This window comes from Astatotilapia calliptera, chromosome 12, assembly GCF_964374335.1.
Source record: "Astatotilapia calliptera chromosome 12, fAstCal68.1, whole genome shotgun sequence".
Classification (NCBI taxonomy): domain Eukaryota; kingdom Metazoa; phylum Chordata; class Actinopteri; order Cichliformes; family Cichlidae; genus Astatotilapia; species Astatotilapia calliptera.
This window is the reverse complement of record NC_137433.1, coordinates 26874117-26892732: the sequence shown is the minus strand read 5'-3', so window position 1 is coordinate 26892732 and position 18616 is coordinate 26874117. Positions and strand designations below refer to the sequence as shown.

General features: G+C 40.6%; 1 protein-coding gene across 3 annotated transcripts in view; it reads left to right on the top strand.

The window, feature by feature from the left end:
* Nucleotides 1–18616, top strand: part of fbxl17 (F-box and leucine-rich repeat protein 17) — a 232963-nt gene that overhangs the window by 84151 nt on the left and 130196 nt on the right. The gene's annotated exons all lie outside the window — the stretch shown is intronic.

Genomic DNA, 18616 nt, shown 5'->3' with positions numbered 1-18616 from the left:
GGTTCAGTTGCTCTGCCCCCTCCCACTAAATTATTTGACTAATGGCTTATTAGGGCCTTAAAAAAATGATTTAAAAAATGCGGTCTTTTTATGGGGATTTGGCTTTTTGTCATAAAAGGAAAGTAAATGTCATGTCTGGAATCATAAGAAAAATTGCGATTACGCATTTGATAAGCAGTAAATTTGGAGGGTTTTATTGACTTATTAGTTTTATGAGATCACTTTTTCCTTTTTCTTGTGCATTCATTCAGTTATGTGTGCATACTTGTACAACTATGCACACATAGGAAATGAATGACTTGCGAATTAAAAACAAGTTAAAAGAGCAACAAAAACTTTTCCTTTTTTATTTCTTGCTATTTCCTGCTCTCATCCTTTTCTTTCCCCATTTCTTTTTTCCCCCCACTCAAATGTGAGACAGGGCTTGTACTGTATGTGACAACAAGAGTAAACCATCTCCTTTTTTATTTATTAGCTTGTGTTTTATTCATACGTTTCTATTTTAATCTATTGATCTACAAGGGTTCTCTCCAGACTGTACTCCCACTCTGTCTTAGGAGTGTGAGCACAATATTGAATGCACCACGATGCGTAGCAACAATGGAGGCTGGCGAGCATGCGTGCGCATGTGTGTGTATGTGCACGTGTGAAATCGCTCTTGAATTATTGAGTTTACAGCAGACGTGTGGTAGGAAAGTTATGGTAATACTTAGCTACCTTCATCGATTGAAAATCGTGGAATTTGGTGGGATCCTTATAGGAGCGCATTGTGCTACCAACTTTTTTTCCTTTTCAAACGCACATTTGTGCACACAGAGGTTCAGCCTCAAGCGATTCAAAACTGCAATGATTGCATATTGATATTTACTGCATTGGTCCAGAGGCTGAAGGACTGAAGGTGTGTGTGTGTGTGTGTGTGTGTGTGTGTGTGTGTGTGTGTGTGTGTGTGTGTGTGTGTGTGTGTGTGTGCTTGACTGGATTTGTCTGAATCACCTGTGGGAATATTGGAATTTAAAATGGTGTGTGTGTGCGTGTGTTTGGCAGTCTGTGTGGGAGATAAAACTAGGTTGTTCTGTATGTGTGTGTGGCAGCATACAGTAGGTGTGCTGTTGACTTATGAATGAAGCAGAGATGGTGGGGAGTGACAGGCTGAGGTGGGCCATTAGTGGCGTAGGAATCCTACATGCTTGCTGCCTTGACGCTGCTCTGCTTCCTCACCTCTTATTCCCTTTGCTGTTTTATGCATGAGTCTTTACGAATCTCGTGATGTAGCTGAGTGTTAGAAGAGAAGTAAGTAAGTGAGTAAAATGTTGTGAGCCATTTTCAGGCAGAATTAAGAATCTTGCTGCTTTGCTTTGATTAAGAATTTTTTTTTAAAAAAATGCCTAAATTTCTGCTCAGCAACAGATTTTCCTTTTTTATATATTACCAAAGCCTTAATATTCAAATGTGACAGAAATTTTATTTCCTGTGTTGTGACTAAAATTAGCGCTGTGACTCAATAAGAACTTTAATCAGTAACTAGAGTATGAATTAGATAGCAGGTAGATAGATGGACAAGATGGACACACACTCTCAGCAAACAAGCCTGGCAGGAAATCAGAGACTAGACTGTGGCTTTATGATATCTTACAGCTGCAGACAGACTGCCAGTCCCAAGGTCATCAGGCCATCTGGGTTACTGCTGTTGGAGAAGCCAATACATACTTCCACACACAGGTTTCTGACTTGTTGTCACAGTGAAGACCAAACTGTCTTAACCCTCTCTGACGTAAGTGCTCCGAGGGTACAGCTAGGTCAGCTTGTGCCTGTGTGTGTGGTTCAAACTGATGACAGTGTGCTGTGCACAGGTAAACAGGCAGAGGAAATGACCCCTTATTTCCAGGCTCAATTTGCCCCCAACAAGAGGCCATTGGGGAGATGGAGCTCAGTAGGAGGTAAAACACTCCAGTCTTTTCCCCCCCTTTTCTTCTCCTCCCCGTTTCCTCTTTTTCTTGTTTTTCGTCTTAAGAAATATAAAAAAAATATATGAAAAAACCCCCGTGTCATCTTGCTTCCACCATTGTCCTCAATAATAGCGGAAAAACTGCCTCCCCGTGTACAAAGGCGAGATATGATGACCAAATATAGACTTCCCATCGTCACAGTCCGATGGGCAGATTGCGACAGTGGGACGCCTATTTTTTGGTCACTGTCATTTCTTGGGGAGAGAGGATGTGATGTTCTGCAGGTGGGCAGTGTTGGCCCTATTATTTCTCTGTATCCTCTTCCAGCGATGATAGGAGAACAAAGTGGGATTGTGTTTTTCAAATGTCACAGCGTTTGAAAATGGGGAGCGAGTCATGATCAAAGCCGAATGGCAGAGCAAATGGCAGCGTTCACTTTTTAGATCCAAGTTGAGAACAGTGTCAAAGTTAAACGGTTTTTCTTTATTCTCTGGTGCTTGGTGCGTGGTGAATTTTTTTTGTTACCACTGTGTGTTGTTGTTTGTGTCTGTGTGCGGAGATTCTTTTTTATCTGAAATCTTTCTTTCCTGCTGTCGTGATTTTTATAGTATAGTGTTTTTGTGTTTGTAAATATGGCTTTTATCATAGTGCAGTTTTTCTGCTAAGGCATGATGACATGAAAGATGAGATTAAAAAAGATCTACATGATGTCACGCTTTAGGACTTTCTGTGTGTGTGCGAGTGGCAGTGTGTTGTAGTGACGTTTGTGGTACAGAGTTTTCAGTGGTTCTGGTAACAAAAAAAAGTAGAGTCATCCAGTGTTCAGCTAACATTAACTGGACACAAGGCCTGTGTTGACATTCAGATTTATGTGCAACCCCGGCTGTGTCCGTCTGCTTTTGTGTGTGCATGTGAGCAAGCTCTGGTCAGCTGGCCTGTAGTCTTTGCTGAAAGCAGATGTGTGGAGTAAGTGAGTCATTTATTTTATGAGATCTGTATTGTTGGAAGTTGGGCATTTCCCAAAAGCCTGGGCGTTCTTTCCCTCCGTTTTTTTCCCTTTATTCATCTCAGTCTTTCTGCCAGCTTCATTTAAACAGGGGAATCAATATTCATCATTCCTTCTTCGCTTTGTTACTCGAGGCCAACATTCTCAGCACATCTCCGTCACTTCTGAGCATCACAAATCACGGCCCAAATTGGCTGTTCTACATTATTTTTTACCCTCTTTCGCAGAAATCAAACTAGATAAGAGACGACTGGGGGCCCTCTCTGACTTTCAGGAGCCTGTAAAGCAGGAAGTAATTGGAAATCCATTCTCCCAGAAACACGCCTCTTTTAAAACTTTTTAGGGTTTGGGGGTGTTTGCACTGAAGCCCCATTTCAAATAGCCTTCGTCGCAGCCACCTGGCAGTGATCACAAATGAGTTAAACCCTCCCCAATCCAGATGATGACATGATACATCAGTGTGATCAATGATGTGTTAAATGGAAATTGGCTGCTCTGCTTTGCTTGGTCACAGTGAAGGAAATGAGGGCCTGTGCTAGTTGAAGTTCTCCAAGTTTCATTTAAGGATGCTGTAAAAGGCCAGTGTGGGAATACATGGAAAAAACATCTACCTGAAGATGTAGCATATAACGAGAACAGGGATTTAACCTAGTAGGCTGGACAATGAAGCCTGCATGGAAGTGCGAAGTTCTCCAGTGGCTGCTTGAGGCTTACTCCAAAAGTATGGCTTCCAAATCCCTAAAGATGCGTTAAAATATGTTAAAATGCTCGACATCAACCAGAAAACCAATATTTCTTCAGTCTGGTACATAAAAGGATTGTAAAAAAGGATGTATTTATCTGTTCTTGATTTGATTTTGATATTATCAATGATAATATCAATGATAATAATAATAAAAATACGCGTTCAGAAATCAGTGTGAAATGTGATGGTGTTGATGGTGATCTCCGTGTTTTAAATACAGTCTGTGATCAGTGCTCTATAATGTTTACATTCAGCTTAAGTTACTTATTAACAAAAGGAGGCAAGCCTGCACTTATAGAGGCGGTAGTTGAGAATAAAAATAATGATAAAATACCACAATTGTAAATAAAGTCATAGTGGAGCGTTGTGTTTGGCCACTATCTGTTTGTTTCTGTTGAGCACTGTTCAACCCTATTTTTAGAAAGTGGGAATGATGGTTAAATACTTGTCTTGATTTATGATACTTCTTTCGGCATACATATACATACACATAGCTGTTGCAAGTAGAAGAAAAGGTCTTTTTTTTTTTAAATTAAAAATGTTTTGTAAGTCATGATTTTCTTTTTGCTCAATAACAGTGATTTCAATTTTATTTATTTGCTAACTTGTATGTTAGGTATATTGACTACACAGCAACCCTAATTTGGATGAGTGGCAGAAAATGGAAGGATAGATTCATGTATGGAGAACAGGCTGTTGAGAAGTTTTGGAAGAAATCCCCTGATTTCATCTTACTCCAACTTATCTTACCTGTTACTGAAATCGGCCATAAAGAAATCAGGAAGCTGTGGAAAAGCTCTAAAAATCCTAAAACAAGAGGCGATTTGAAGTGTCTGGATCAACTGGATCGTGCATAGGTTTCCTCTACCTTTGGAAGCTTCTTAAATGCCAAGGAAAATGTCAGCAGAGCCCAAACCAACGACTGACAGACATTTGTCCTTGTCTTGTTTTTCCACCACCTGTCTCTCCAGATTTGAGGAGAGGTGCTGAAGGGCCTTCAGTGTCCTTGCCGCTTCTCTCATTCTGCGTCTGTATTTTTACGCATGTAAAACAAGAAACCTTCTTTCCTTTGTTGTTATCATTTTTTTCGTCAGTCTAGAACTCAGGGGCAGACTCTCCGCTGTATTTGCATGATTTGTAAATTAAAAAGCCAGGCCCTTTTTTTTATTTGCTTGGACCTGCCATGTTGAAGCAGATTGGCTGTCAGTGGAGATCAGAGTCCTGCTTAGCAGAGTGAATACACAAGGAGAGCTAGTATTGCCCTGTTGTCAGACATGATGGGAAGAAAAGGTGCGGGTAAAACCAACGAGCTGTAATGGAGACAGAGGGATTAGGCACGGCAGAAGCACTTGTACGCATGTAGCATATTTTCATTTCTCTCTCACTTATGCCTTTCATCTCAAATTCTTACTCTCTTTGCTCTGTCTCTTTTTCACACTTCAGCTCCCCTTCAGTTGTCTTTTTGTGTTTCTTCTTCTGTCTTTTTCCTTCTCTCTCGCTCTCTCTCTTTCTGTCATGTGCACAAATACCGAGGCGATTATTTCTGGCAGGTTGGGTGTGAAAGTGCGCTATGATAAACATGCTGCCGTGGTTATTAATTTTGATTAATGGCAGTGTCAAACTCCAATGCCTTGATAAGTATCGGAGATGGAGAAACATTTGTGGCGCGGCGCAGAGACACAATGAAGGCAAGCAGCTGGAGCTTATAGACTACAGCAGCATGAGAGCCGCTGTTGTATTCAGGCACAGATCCGAGATTAACAGCTTCCTGCACCTCTCTGCATACGTTCTGAAAAGTCAGACCTTTGACTGACTAAAATATATACTGTAAAACTAGTTAAATATATTCTAGCGCTTGCGTCTGATCTTCCTAGCGGATGATGCCAGGTCCTCCTGCTACTCCAGGCTCTTTGGTGCAATTGAAATGAAGTTATTTCTGGATGCCATGAGATTTAATTGGCGATACGCCACTAGACAGCTGCTGAATGTTAGGGTCCTTGAGTAATCTTTGACTTTTATCATGCTTTTAAATAAAGTAACCTTGATTGGACTTTGCACAGGTCACAGTGGCGAGTAACATGTTGCTGAAAAGTGAGAACCACATCACTGTTTCTCAACTACTAAGAACACAACAAAACATGCTCAGTGTTGCTACAGTCAGACATTGAAAACAGTGTTTGCTGACCGAGGCACGAACTTAAACCGTTTAGTTAGTCTTTGAAATGCTTGCTTGGAAGGTGGTGACCTTGTCTGCGACCACTTGTGGTCAGTTGCTCTCTTCAGAACAGTTTTGGCGGATTAAGATGGCAACAAAATGAGTCGGCCTGCTGTCAGTTTGTGGTTTAATCGGGTCAAGTTGGTACTTACGTACTATCTGTTTGTGATAATATAGTCATTAACTTTAATAAATTAGCAAAAATGGCCAGTCCATTGCCATCTACATATACAGAAAATCACGTTAAATACTCATTTGAAACATTTATTCCTCCACAAATAGTAACATAGTTGCTACAGGACGGCAGTTTGACTTCAAAGTGACAAAGGTGTCCCGCAGCTTTGCTTTTATATACGAATATAACCAGAACACAACCAGTTAAGAGCCATTTAAGTCGAATCCCCAATTGTAAAGAAGCACGTCACAGGTTGACTCACACAGGTTAATTGCAATCTAATGACAGTCATTTATTTGCAAAGCACTGCCAATTTGTCTTAGAGCGATTGCAATCAGTCTAAGTTTGCAATGGTTTGGAGACAGTTTGCCACCTACCGGGCAACCTGTGCAGTCACCTAGCGCTCAAAACTAGACAAGCATAATAAATGCATAATAAATCAGTATCAAACACTTTGTTAACTTATGAGTTAAGTCATGCAATTCTGACATTTTAGCCATGATGTAAGACAATCTTTCAAGGTCCAAAAATTCTTGGGGCTTTGTAAGCTCATTAGATGTTAAGTACCGCATTTGAGTGCCGGGTTATAGTGTTGCATTAAATTCTAAACAGCAATTTATGTTGGCAGCGTTTAATTTACCTTCCATCCAAATGTAATCATTACATGGGGAAACCCTGCATCACACAGCTGTTCAACCACATTAGACACAGTCCTCGAAGTGCTATTATCTCACAAAATGAGTCACAAGCCCGACACAGAAAGCTAAAGCTAAAATCCATGCTAACCAAATTGCTGATCCATGACAATAACATTTTTGGTTCCATTTTGACCAGTACCTTTCACCAGTAATTAAATTTTTTGTTAACGTATAGGCTCCCTTTTGTCGAGCAGAGGCATTTTTTTGATTAATGTAACCTCTTACCAGTCTGGGAAATAAGAGGAAAGGACAATAGAACACAAAATATCAATTTCATTCAATACCTAATTTTGCGCTGATGTAAAATGTATGTAGATTGAGCGTCTTCCAACAGATGGTTGCCTTGTAGTGATCTTTGCTCATTTGATTTTCTCTCTGATCTTATTTTGTCTTGTTTGCAATGTTGATCTAATTTTTATGCCTTTATCCAGTTCCCTAGTTCTTATGATTTATGTGGGTTTTTTGAAATTCCCATATTATTTCCATGCTGAAGGTTAAATTTCTGTTTTCATATGTGGGATCAGTTCATGTTTGGAATATGTAATCTCATAAAATGATAAATCGAAACAGGGTTTTCTTATGGTTTTTCACACTGAATGAATTTCAGGCAGTTTGTTTGAATGGGATTTTTTTTTACAGTACTTTTCTCGCTTGCTCCAACTCACTTATTTATTTATTTCTGTGGAATTGTTATTCCATCTTCAAAACAGTGCCTCCCCACATGCCTGTCTGGTTTTTTTTTGCATATGCATGGAAACTTTGGTCTGTGCCCAGACCATTGTGGCAGTTTCTGTATGCATATTTGTAGATGCCTCCCTGTGAATGAGTGCTTAACCACTTTTGGCCTTAGGGCTCACTGTCTGACTCTGCAGCAGACAGCATCTCTGTTTCTCCTCCGCAGAGAGCTGTGTGTGTTCATTCAGCTGCTGGATGTGTGGGTCATGTAAAAGTGACTTGAGTCACTCACAATCAGTGCATCGGCCGCGCAAGTACGTAACGTAATCGCACAGAAATGTTCTTATGAAGTGCTCCGCTGGCTGGGAAACAAAACGGTTGGTAACACTTCCACCGTGGAAATGCGTGGCCATCAGCACTTTATGGGGTCTCACTGAAGGAGATGACATACTCGGTTAGAACAGGGGCACGGTGATGCAAATGAAAGGTAGTGGTGCTGAAGTGAGTCTGAAAAAGTTCACGCAGAAATAGAAAGTTCATACTGTGTATAATTCCGTTTTTTTGGCAAGTAGAGTAGGTGGTTTGTGTTTGTGGAGGCTTTTGCAGTTGGGATTTCTTTGCACAAGTTGAGGTTTTTGTGGTGATGTTTGGCTTACAGGTGGTACGCAGCAGGGGGTGTGGCTTATTATAGTCATCCATACTGTGGGGTCAGAAAGCAGCCAGTATAATCTAAATGGTAAAGAGACCGCGGGGCTCTGCTGTCCTTGTTTCACCATGTTGGAGACCTGGCATTTGGCCTCTGTTTGAGGACCAAAGCTGCAATTTTCTCTGCCTTCCTCTGTTCTCTGCGGCTTCTGAAAGGCTGGGTCAGATGAATAAAACAAAAGCCATATTCAAAATGATTCTTTTGTATGCCCATCCCTTTATGCCTTATTTTTTTTTATCATCAAATGAGCACATGTCCTCATTCCCTCGATCCATGCCACCAGCGCTTTCTGTTATATTGCTCTATTCTTTCCGTGTGTAGCTGCGCTCCTTCCCTTCTTTCCTTCCTTTCCTCACTTCCCTTCTTTTACTCCCCACAGCATTCCCCCATTCCCTCTGCCTTACACTCATTTGTGTGAACGCCTTCTTCTTACCCACAGCACATCCTCTGCCACATAAATGAGAGCAGGGAGAGCAAAGGGGAGAGCATGATGCAGGGCCCAAGGAGCAGGGTTTAATGAAGCCAGCCTAAATGAATTTAGTGCTTTCCACTGAGCCGCTCTGTCCCATGTGGCGGACTAGCACCTCAGCCACTGTGTCAAAGACCCCCCTCAGCTCTGCTACCTGTTTGTCTGACACCTTTGTAATTAGCCGCCACTATTGAGGAGAGTAATTACGTATTAGAGCCATGTTCTATTAGGGGAGTCTCAAAAGTGAACATTTTTATGCAAATGTACGGAATCAGGCCCAGATTAAGAAAATTACTCAGGGTTTTGAGTGTCGGAGAAAAAGAGGGGAGGCCATTTTCCACCAAAGACCATGAAAAGAAATTGTGAGTATCGCAGCATACTAAATGGATGAAGGGGACTGTGCGTCTGTTCTGATTTGTTTGGTGGGATATCTGTGTGTGTGTCTTAGTCTCTGGGGGTAAAAGGTTTTTGCTGCGTGGCTGATTTACTATTTCCAATTGGTATTTTAAACAGTGCTCCGTGATGGGACTTGAATAAAAAAAGTAAATTGGAGTTATTAACTGCTATTGTTGCTCACCTGTTTTGTGTTAGAAGCTCCTGGGGACAAATACAGTGCTGATTGTTATTCCTCTTCTCTCGTTTGGTATGCATGTGCTTAAGCATAGCCTCTGGAAAGCCTGCCTAAGCCAGCAGCATGCTCGCGCACTGGAAAAAAACCTGCTTTGGCTTGCACCAGCTATTTGTAGCATGTAAGTCTTTTTGCTTAGCAACAACAACATAATTTCAAAGTAATGTTTAAAACTAAATTGGGTCAGGCTATTAGATATTATGCAATGTTACAAAAGACAGAACAATTTGGCCTCATTAAATCCTAGCCCTGCAAGCATAACCCAAAATAATGGGCAGTTGTTGAGTTTAGTGCATTTATGTTTAATAGACTTAATCGGCCAGTTTCCTTGTTTTTTTTGTTTTTTTGGAACCAAGTAGTGAGGAGGTAAGCACAGCGTATTGCTCTAATTATAAATGGTTGTTATAAGGAACCCCCTCCTTCTCCAGCAGTGGACATTTTGGGGAAGTCTGCTTATCAAAAGGGAAAGACACACATGTGCGCCTTGTCTATCAGCCATCTCCTGTCGGGTTGTTGAAGTGTTGAGAATCATTTATTCTGGCAGTTAGCATTAATAACACTCTCTTTTTGAGCTCCTCGCCCAAGACAACCATAAGTCTTGTCTTGTTTTACAGATTTTCACGCTGCTTCATTTCTGCAGTAAAGACATCAAGAAACTTTTCAGCAGTCGTGAATTTATTTCCCCTGCGGTTGCGAAATCCTTTACACACAAGCCTTCCAAAATTCCCCCAGATTAGATTCACTAACAAATCACTTCTACAGCTGAAAAAAAAGGAAAATAAAAACACTGAAAAGAAAGCGAGCAACTGTTTTACCTTTCACCCAGATGTATAATTAACAGTTAATGTTAATTGATTAAATCATTAATAGCTAAATAGTTCTATGTGAACAGTTAACTCTGATTCATTGCTGTTATATGCTCTTATAGTCCCCACACCACTTTAATTCATACTGGACATATATATATACTTTTTGTATTTGTTTCCTCTCTCTCTGTCAGTCTGTCTACTGTATAAATATCCACAGTGATGTGCATTCAACCCTTCCTAAAAGCCTCAAGTCATTCATTTAGTTCTGCTAGATGCCAGTAAAAGTTTTTGATGAACAAGATCTAAGATATAAAAGTCATAAAATTTCGATAGGTGATCCTGTGGATTCACAGTGGCAGCTGTTTGTGCATGTTCTCTCAGACTCGTACTCTTAGTTAGTCCACTTTTAGCGCATTTTGACCAAAGTGTTGGTTGGCTGTTGGCTCTCCATCACTCTGCACTCTCGGTCTGACTTGACTCAGTATAACTGAAAACTACTTTTAGCTGAGGTATAATGACTTCTGATGCAAAAAACTTCAAAGTCTAAGCTGCACTTCCCCGAGTCCCCAGAAAAACACTGGCTATGTTTGAAGTGGACAGATGAACAGTTAATGGGATAAGTGACGATCAAACTTACATGTTGTGTAGTCAGTTCGTTTGGTTAAACAACAGTAATTGCCCTCATTAACTCATTCTGCAGCTTGTTTTGTTATAGTCATATCTCCACTGGTTTCCCCGCTATTTTAAAACTAGGCTTCATCTCATGAAGACTTGGTACATAATGTGTTCTGATGAATGTCGGATATATATGTAAAATTTGTGCAAATGTGCATGCATCTGATCAGCACGTGGCCCGACCAACTGAGGACTTTGCAAATAGAAAAGCTGAAACTGCTCAAACTCATCTCCCCTTTCGATCAGTCAGGGTTAACCTGGCCCAGCCATGACATATGGCTTGTCTGGTTTGATCAGGCCGTCAACTTCTGAACCTCAAATTTAATGTTCAGCTGGAGTAGAACGGTGCATAAACACCCTCCAGATACCAGACCCAAAAACTGTGGGAAAGCTGCTTTCTAATTTCGGTAGTAACGAGTTTGAAAGTTGCCTTTGCTGTCATTTAGTAAAACTCAAGCTGTACAGTATGTTTGTGTGTGTTTGCAGCTGTTTATTTTCTTGTTTTCTTGTGTTACTGACAAATGTTTTCTGGGGTCTTGCAGAGATGATTTTGAGGCCAGTATTTCTGCTTTCTGATCAGTCTGTGGGTAACCACTAGACTTAGTTTGTGCACTTTCTAGTATCAAATGTTCATGTTTCTTTGCTAAGGCCAACGGGAACTGACCTACTGACTTCAAAATAATTTGTCTTTTGTGTTTCCTTACTGAAAGTTCCAATCACAAGGTCAGAGACGAGATGCCATCCCGGCAGTAGAAAGAGATTTGTTTTGTTTCCAAAGGTCAAAGCCGGGTCTTTCTTGCTATTCTGTAGAGACTGTGGCCTGGTAATAGACTCTTTAAACACTGTCCTGCACTTTTAATGAATATTCTGCAGTTATTGTTTGCATCTATAGTTTCAGGTGTTCACCCTCAAGTTGATATTTAACAAATCTCGAGCGATAAGCATCTTTCACGTTTAAACGTTTACTTTGTTGGACTTGAAGAGGTTTTGGGCTTATCTGATGGTCAGCTCTTATAGCGTGCTAAAGCTCCTGTGTTTTTTCTTTTTTCGCTGCCGAAATTCTGCTTCCATTACCTACTAAGCCTTTGTCAGATTGCAGGGCTGTGAAGCGGTCCCCTATCACCACCGGTAACAGTGGATTCCAAGTCCCAGTCTATTCAGCTCACGCCACCACCCTTCAGGGACTGGTAATGACTATTTGCTCAGGCTTATACATTCTCGCCCCCTGACTTACTTTTTCTCTCCATGTTTTCTTCCTTCTCTTCATTCATCCTGCTCTGTTCACTGGATCCATATTTCCTTTCCTTTTCTTCCAACCCGTTTTCTCTTCCTCACTTCTCCTTCCCACCTTCTCCAGTGACATCTTTCCTTTCATCTAAGCAACCAGTATTTAAACTCTCCTCTGCTCCAGGGTCTTGTCATATTCCCTAGAAGCCAAACACTATTAAAAGAGGTCTATAGACCCTGTAGCAAGTGTGTGTGTGTGTGTGTGTGTGTGTGTGTGTGTGTGTGTGTGTGTGTGTGTGTGTGTGTGTGTGTGTGTATTTTTGCAGCAACTGTAATTTTTTTGGCCGGTTTTCTTAGTGTGAAAGCTCAACTTTGTGGTAATAAGTGTATGTATCCACATTGGTGTATCTCTCTTTTTGATCCTACGAATCTTCAATAAGATTGTGAACTCTGGTGGGAAATCTATTGGCAGCAGATTCGGAAGATTACGGAAATTCTGCCTTGTGGGAGGCAGTAAAAAGTGGTTGTGGTGGGGAGTAAGAGGGGCTGGAAGAGCTTGCCATAACCCTGAGAGAGTAAAAATATGAATAGAGTGTGGTGTCGATGACCTTGTGGAATGAGGTTTTGTGTCCCTTGCTCGCTTTGGTTAGCCAAATGGGAAAACAGTTCAAGTGTTTGCTGAAATGCACACACACTATTACAAATACCCAGATGCTGTACAACCAAAAGTAGAAAGAAATGCACTCTGTCTGCGCTTCTTGTGCACATGGTTCAATTTATATAAATACGCACATTCTCAAAAGGCCTGCCCAACTTTACTGTCAGAGAGATGAAATTTACTCTGGAAGTAAAACACATAGTGTCAGTCTGGAAGTTTATGAAGTGAAGATTGACTAGTTTAGGAGTTTTATCGTCATAATCTATTGAGTCGTGCTTGTCTTCTCGATAGATTGAATGCAAAATATTATTTTCCTGGAGTCCAATATTGTCTTGGTTTGGCTTGTTTTGCTTTTTGGTGCTTTCAGAAACTAAAAGATTAAAACAAACTCTGTATAAACAGACAGTTTGACGCACAGCCAAAGCTTTAGTTAAAGCTAGAGTGACAACACGTTTTTGACAATGTTTAAAAAAAAAAAAAAAAATCCATAGTAACCTTTAGGCATATTGTAATTAGTTAGTGAGAAAGGGAACTAGATTCCCGGGTGTCCTCTGGGCTTCCAGAGTATGAATGGAAATTTAAGCCAATCACAGGCCAGAGCTGGTGGCCATCCAAAAAGTCTGGATAAGAAGTAAGATGCAGCGGTGCAATGGGTCAGAAAATGTAATTTCACCTCAAAGAACAGGGTTCAGATCTGTTGTAAAGCCAAAGTCTAGCATGTCTAAAGCAGGTGTGTGTGTGTGTGTGTGTGTGTGTGTGTGTGTGTGTGTGTGTGTGTGTGTGTGTGTGTGTGTGTGTGTGTGTGTGTGTGTGTGTGTGTGTTCATGCTTGCTTTTTGGGAGGGGCTGAGAATACAGATGGGAGAGCTGTAGGAGCAGGGTAGTAGATTAGAATAAATTTTTTTAATTATTATTCTTTAAATTTCTGTTTTGTTTTTTTAATTTTATTTTTTCTTTCTTAGATTTCTGAATTCTGCTGTTTTAACTTCTTTGCATACTTCATGTAACAAACACGCTTGAGCTAAATGTAGCTAATTTGTGACTGATACATCGTGAAATACTTTCAATTATCAGATATCTTCATGACTTGCCTGGACCAGATGTCTATTTAGAGAGACAGAAACCGAGAGAGAAAGACCTGTTTCATTAGCAGATTGAGAGAGCTATAATGTGATGGCTGGTTGAGATGGCTACTTAAATGTGATAGGCCATTAGCTATTCATTCCTTCTCCACTATTAATGCAAGGTATGGAAAATGCAATCATGCAAATCACTCTTCGATCAGAGCTTTTCATGGAGGATTAAATGCTGACTGCATGGAGGGGAGGGTGTGTTAAGAATGGGCAGAGGATAAGTCTTCCATTCTCCAATTTCTCTCCGATTTCTAATCTCATAGCTGTCTTTTTTCTTACTCATCTGTTACTACCACTTCTGTTTAATTTAAGGTTGTTATGATTTATGGGTGATATTGGGAAAGAGACTTGACGGTGGAGTTTTGAGAAGCCTTTTTCTTCTTTGATTCTCACCTTCAGATTTCAGCTATTTTACTTACAATTTCAGGTATTTAGGCTACTAAAGGAGCAGTATGTAGTGAGTTATAGAATGGATTCAGTGTTTTATGTCATTTTCTTTATAACCAGTGATACTGAAGACCTTAGAATCCTTCTGAGCCTTATAAGCCCCGTAATATTTAATATCAACATCACGCCGTGATATGTATAATTTTATATATCTGAGACGTTTGACAGACAGCACTCTTAGCTTGGGTTTGTTTAGTTTTAATCATTTTTGTAGAGCAGAGCAAAATCTGTCGGGTATGATTTAAAAATTGGGAGTTTCATGCAGTTTAATGCTGCCCTCTTACAAATGTCAGGTTAAATTCTGCTGTAGTCTATCAGATTTGTTATTTGTCTAAAACACTTACTCAGATTGTCTTTTGGCCTGCATGATAAAACACAGTCAGCTAACTGATTTGAATGAAGTGGCGAGACAGAAGTGATCTGTTAAAAACATAAAGAAGGCAGCAACAAATACAATGCAGGGTCCTCTGAGGGTTTAAAAAGAAAACTCCAAACAAACCATGAAACCAGGATCATTGTAAGACAGCGTGTCAAAATACTCCACTAGCCAATCTACGCAGTGATTGATGCATTGATCTGGCTCTGCTTCTTAGATCATCTTTCGCCTGAACTCCAGACAGTGTCAGAAGAATCAAGCCAGAACACAGCTGCCTTTTTCCATGTGTAGCACATAAACAGGAGGGTTCTCTGCAGACACATTCTCACCTCAGGAAATACTCTGTTTGATTTGGCTCTATGTGAATTCACCTGAATATTTCCTGCACGGTTCTCACATGGGCGCAGTCTGACGCCACACAAAACTTTGCACCAAGGAGCTGTAAGACTGCTCAGCGTCTGATCCAACGCAGTTGGACATTTGCATTCTCGCACACAGGTCCTCGGGGTAGTGTGGAGAAAGTCTCGGGGAACATGGCTATCGTCTCACCTGTATCATAATCAAAATGTTATGACCAACAGAGCTGTTTGCATAACCCAGGGTTTATGTAGGCTTGAATGTCTGTATTGCTTAGAATAGTGAATATATACTCACTGGCCACTTTGTTAGGCATACCTGTTCAAATGCTGGTTAATTCAAGTATCTATGTATGGCAGCAGCTTAATGCATTTAGGCGTGCTGTTCAAACTGAGCATTCGAACGTGTAAGAAATGTGATTTAGGCAACTTTGAATGCGGTGTCAGGCGGGCTGGTCTGAGTGCTTCAGAAATTGCTGATCTACTGTAGATCAGTAGAAAAAGAGAAAATATCCAGTGAGAGGCAGGTCTCTGGATATTTTTCAGAGAAAATTGGTGGGTGCTGCTGTTGGCGGCTAAGAACAGGAAACTGAGGCGACCAATGCGGATGATAGGGGCAGAATTTGGTGTAAACAACATGAAAGCATTGGTCTCCCTGCCTCGTATCAGGGGTTCAGTCTGGTGGTGTAATGGCGTGTGGGAATATTTTCTTGGCATACTTTGGCCCCCTTAGTACCAACTGTGTATAGTTTAAATGCCACAGCCCACCTGAGTGTTGTTGCCGACCATGCCAATTCCTTTATGACTTCAGTGTAAGCAAGATAACAAGCCATGCCACAAACATGAACACGACAATGAGTTCGCTGTGCTTCACAGTCACCAGATCCCAAGCCAGTAGAGCACCTGTTGGATGTGGTGGAACTTAAGAGAGATGTGTGATTTCGCTGTGCGGCAAAGAAATCTGCAGAATCACGTTTTTCCATGATCTTCTTGAATCTTGAAGGCGAAAGGGGGCGTAACCTGATTGGAGCAGGGATAGCTCAGTAGGTGGAGTGGTCGCCCCATGATCGGAAGGTCGGAGGTTTGCTACCCTGAGGTATCCGTCTCTACACACTGCTCCCCGGGCACTGGATTGGTAGCTGCCCACTGCCTCACTGAGTGAATGGTTAAATGCAGAGGACTACAAAATTTCCCCCATGTGGAACTATAAAGGGTTTAAAATAAATAAAAAATACTAGCAAAGTGTAACCAAAGAAAGTGGTCAGTGAGTCTATATCAGTTTTATTCTTTAAAAAACCAAAGTTAATAATCTTGGTAGTGGTTAAATGAAAGTACTGTATAGTAATGTTACTTTATTTTGTCTCCTAAAATGGAAAAAATACATGCTTTAATAATTAAAAAAAAAAAGAACAGCAGCAGAACTTATACATAACATTACAGTGTAAATGCACAATGCAATGATCTGCTTGTTTATACTTGATTAAATTAAAACGTTGCTGATAGCTTAATCTAACAATAGCATACTGCTCAAAATCTGCCTCTTAAACCTTGCACCGTTTTTGCACGAGTCCACTTCCTCTTTAATATACTGGGTGAGATATGGTTCTCCTTGGATAGTCACTTTGAGCAATTGAACCTGACAGTGAATTTCCCAAAAATACTTTTACAGCCTCTTGTAAAATACTTCATCAGGCCTCAAAATTGTTGATTAGCATATTCACCCCGGATAGGCTGCTGCGGTACACTTTAAATTAATAAGCCACTAACTGTACAACATTTCATGAGCAAAAGAGAGAGAGAGATGGCGAGACAGAGAGATGGATGCCTTCTGTGCCACCTTGTGAAATATGTAATACATCTTCATTTTAACGGGTGTTGTAAATGTCAGGCCACAGATATTCTCTTAATGAAAAGATCACTCTGTGTCCGAACGTTGACAAATGTATCTGGTTTGAGCTGAAAACTGAAGAGTCGTCTCCCAGTTCGGACGACTTGAAGCGTTAACAAACTCAAGCTGCCCTCTCCTCCTGTGCATCGAGTTGATCAGTTTCAGATTAAACCTTGCCGCATCATCTGCTGTCATGGTTGTCTTACTCACTTGTGTGGCCGGCGGTTAAATGTTGGGTGGTGATTAGCCTTATAGTCTGTAACTTCAGTAGCATAATCATGGACACAAATCCACAATTAAATCACTTAATCCGACATTAAATTGGCTTCAGATCAGGGCTGTGGCCCCAGAAACTTAATTGGGCTTTGAGCATGAAATAAGCTTCTTTCGTAAGATCCAAGGTTGACCATGATTAGTAAATTTCACTATTCTCCCTTGATTTTTTTTTTTTAATGTGCTTTGTCAAAAAAGACATGGTTGCTAAGCAGCAGAGTTAGCAATAGTGAATATATTCAACCTCCCATCTGTACCAGGATCTGGAAAACAGACAGATGTTGCAGCACGGTTTGAGTCTGCACCCCTTTGTGCTGTAAGTGCTTTGGCTGACTCTGAAGTAAGGCAACATGCATTTCTGCAAGCATTCAGTGTGCTTCATTAATTTTGTTGGCTGTGTGACGTTTTTTTTTTTTTTTTCCCTGTGTCGCTTTTAATTCTAGGAGGAAAAAAAGTAAAATCAAAGCTCATTTAATTCTTACAGAGTTGTTAATTTGCCTAATTGTGTGTGTTTTACTACTCGTGAGTGATAGATGAAAACCTAGTATGTCTAATTTCTATTATTAAAAAAAAATTGTATGTGAAGAAGATTTTTACAGTTCTCGGAAAATGATAGATGTCAAAAAATATCTACCGCGCCTCCTTCCTTTGTTTCCCTTCTCGTGTTTCAAAAACTTGCAGAAGTTTGAGCACATGGTGTGTTTCGTTCGCAGCCTGGAGCTGCTAATGTGGGCTGCTTCAAAGCTGTATCCAGCATGCAGGACTGTGATTGCAGAAAGGTTAGCATGGGTTTGAGGATTTGAAAAGTGCTAGATAGCGCAGGCTTCTGTCAGTTTGCCCTCAAGCCCGCCGGCAAAATTTTCCTTCTGCTCTTCGTCCCACGGTTTTATGCAAACTTACAACGATGTCACTGACATCAATTTACCCCTAAAAGCTGCACTGCACCGGGCTATTACAGAGCGTTCGCTGTCTCACCACCTCCTCAGGGTAACCGAGAACAGGGAGAATATAAAGAATCAGCATATAGATACAGTTTTGTTTTTACGCCCCACTTTACAGCACACAGGTGCAATGCCTTTGTTATTATGTGCATCCAGACCAATTTACTTTATGGTTTTATACTCCACTGATCACCAACACAGTCTCTTCTTTTCCTTTACACACATTTCTTAATGTAACTTCATAACAGGCCTGCTCTCCACAGTGGGGGAAATTAACAGGATGTGAATAATAAATGAGATCTTAATTGATCAGGGTTCTGTCTAAACAGATTGTATAGTTGCGCCCTTGATATTCAGATGTTGAGTCAAATAAATCAGTGCATTCAAACTATGGGAAAGTTTGAGAAACAGATTCACTTTATTGAACTGTTTAGTTCGTGATTTTAGAAAAAGTTAGAAAGTTAGACAAAACTAGACTTAAAAAAATATAATCAATGATAACCATTCAATATATTGTAATTCAGTTGTCTGAGAAGGAACTAGGCTGTTGCACTCCCCCCTAGAGTCTATT